This window comes from Galeopterus variegatus, unplaced genomic scaffold (genome assembly GCF_000696425.1).
Source record: "Galeopterus variegatus unplaced genomic scaffold, G_variegatus-3.0.2 Scaffold5648, whole genome shotgun sequence".
NCBI classification, from domain to species: Eukaryota; Metazoa; Chordata; class Mammalia; order Dermoptera; family Cynocephalidae; genus Galeopterus; species Galeopterus variegatus.
In genome coordinates, this window is record NW_007731759.1 from 103,143 (window position 1) to 105,954 (window position 2,812).

The 2,812-nt window shown below is 36.3% G+C and overlaps 1 pseudogene; it reads right to left on the bottom strand.

The window, feature by feature from the left end:
• The window catches only part of LOC103605189, a 58,191-nt pseudogene extending 57,368 nt beyond the window's left edge, over positions 1 to 823 (bottom strand).
• Positions 824 to 2,812: the final 1,989 nt, after the last annotated feature.

The following is a 2,812-nucleotide window of genomic DNA, read 5'->3' on the forward strand; positions in this document are numbered from 1 at the left end:
AATTTCCTCTTCTTTTCCTGGTGTCGTTCCTCTACTTGAAGAAGTTTAGCTTCTAGTTTTCACTGATGAACCATTAAGGACTGGACCTGTCACTTGAGAACCTGTATTCTAGATTCTAGCTGTTGTGACAACTGGCTAAATGCCTGGCACCACCCTCTCTCTAAGGATTTCACTGATGAGGCGGTGGTTCCTCTGGAAACGCGTGGTGGCCTTCAGCCACATGGAAAAGCCATGATCACAATCATCTGGATCTTCAGCAGGCTGAATGCCCATGTAAAGTTCTCCTTTTTCCATGCAAGATTGTCTCTGTTGACTTTCTTCCTCTAAAGCAGCTTCTGCATGGCTTTTTGCATTTATGTAAGCAAGGTATGCGGGGGAATTAAGATAGGCCTTCATACATTCATTGTACTCTATCTTTTCTGCTTCATATTCATTTAAATATTCTTGTTTCTCTTTATCGTTGAGATCTCACCACATGCCACCAATAATCTTGCCAATCTCCCACAACTTTAGGTCAGGGTGGGAAGCCTTTACTTGGTCCTAGACCTTTCTGCTGTACCTCACGTAGGGCACCAGTGGCTTATCTGGTGGCTTTGGGGGTTTTAGAATCCTCATACCAGAGGACACTGGGACCCGGCTGTTGGTGCCCAGGTTCCCTCCCAGCCTGTAGTTGTTGTAGGAGAGATGATTGTGTGGATTGTATCACACAAACCCTAGTGTGCTGGTCATTTGTGTTGTAGGAGCTGGGATGGGAGGTGGGGCATAAAATGATCTTTTTGACATTTTGGAAGATTAAGTTCTCAGTTCCTTAAGAATGAATCTGAGACACCATGGGCAGAAAACACCCGTGCAGCTCTGGCTCTGCTTCCCTTTTCTTTTTTTTTTTTTCACCTGTAGGGGGATCGCAACCCTCAGCACAGTGTTGTCTGCACCACACTCAGCCAGTGAGTGCACCAGCCATCCCTATATAGGATCCGAACCCGCGGCCTCAGCACTAGCAATGCCGCACTCTCTCGAGTGAGCCACAGGGCCGGCCCCCCTTTTCTATTCATGATTTTTAATAGCTATTTTTCCACATAGATATATAGATTATTTAACCCGCCCCTTATTGTTATAAACCCTTATCATTGGATATTTGGGTTGCTGTTAATTTTTTTTGGTATTATAAACATCACTATGATGAACATCATTGTACAAGTGAGAAGGTACTTCAAAAAGTTCATGGAAAGATTCTTTCAATTCTATTTTTCCATGAACTTTTAGAAGTACCCTTATATTTCTCTGCCTATCTCTAATTATTTCCTTAGAATTATTTCCTGAAGAGCATGCTCTGATTAAATGTACTGGATCTATGGTTCCAAATGGCCCTCCAGAAAAGAAGCACAGATTTGCATCTTCATCCGGGATTAATGGCTGTTCTCTGTGCTTCACGAACCTGGGTAGAAAAGAACACGAAGCAAAGCAAAAAACAAAGAAAGCGGCTTTGCCAGTGTGATGTGTGAGCCATGTCATCTCATTATTGTGTTATGTTCCATCTCTGTGATTTCACATGGGCTTGACTGTTTTATGCTGTGTTTATTTTCCATTGATTTTCTTATTTTGTAAATTGGCTTATTCAAGCGCTTTGCCTGTTTGTCTATTGGAGTGCTGCTCACTAAGAGGTAGCAGCGCTCTGTTTCTCTCTCTCATATATGAAATATATTCACCCTTCATCTGGTGTATAGGTTACCCATATTTTCCCTATTTTGTCAGCAGTCTTTTAATTTTATGGTATTTTTTAGATGTTTGGAAGTTCANTTTCCCTACTCAAAGATCTGATTCTTCAATGATTTAGTTTCTTAGATTTAGCTTATTGTTTGTGATTTATTTTTGTGTGTGGTATGGGGTAGGCATCTATTATTTTCAAATGTTTAAATAATTGTCTCATTATTATTTATTAAATAAAACTCTTCTTTTGCACTGTTTCCAATGTCTCTCTTATCATATAAGCAGTATTTATAAATTCTTGGGTCACTTTCTGAGTTGAGTTTGTCAATTTCTCTCCCCCCCCATTAATTAATGTCTCTTAACTTTTCATTAGTGCTATGTTTATGTGACTGAAAATATGCTTATATATGCGAATCTTTTTTTAAAAAATAGATATTTTCCTCCCTTAATTCTTTCAATAAAATATATTTATATTGATGAGCTGCTCAAAAACTTTATTGCAATATTGATTAGAATTCCATTAAAATGCAGAAAAATTTGCACTTAATTTTTCATGTACATTTATGGTATAACTTTCTGTTATTCAAGCTTTCTTTTATTTTTACAGAAGAATTTAGTAATTTTTAATATAATTTCTCCACATTTCTAGGTTAATTGAATACTAGGTGTTTTATATTGTTTGTTGCTATTATGAATAATTTGTTTTCCATATTAAATTGTTATTTTTTGTTTATAAAAACCTAATGGCTTGTGCATATATATTTTGTAATTATCCAATTTACTGGATTCTCTTACTGGTTTAAGAGCTTTTTTGTTGATCTTTGAAAATAATAAATTTTATATAGACCTATGTTTGTATGTGTGTGTGTATATTTATCTGTGATACTTTATTTTCTTAAGTTTTGCTTTTTTTATTGTACTAACTAAAAATTCCCAAACANGTGATACTTTATTTTCTTAAGTTTTGCTTTTTTTATTGTACTAACTAAAAATTCCCAAACAATGAAAAAATAATGGTGATCTTGGCAGGTAGTCTTTTCTTGCTCCTGAATTTAATGAAAATGCCTCTAAACTGAATCATAAGGAATAATGGTCTAGTCTAGGC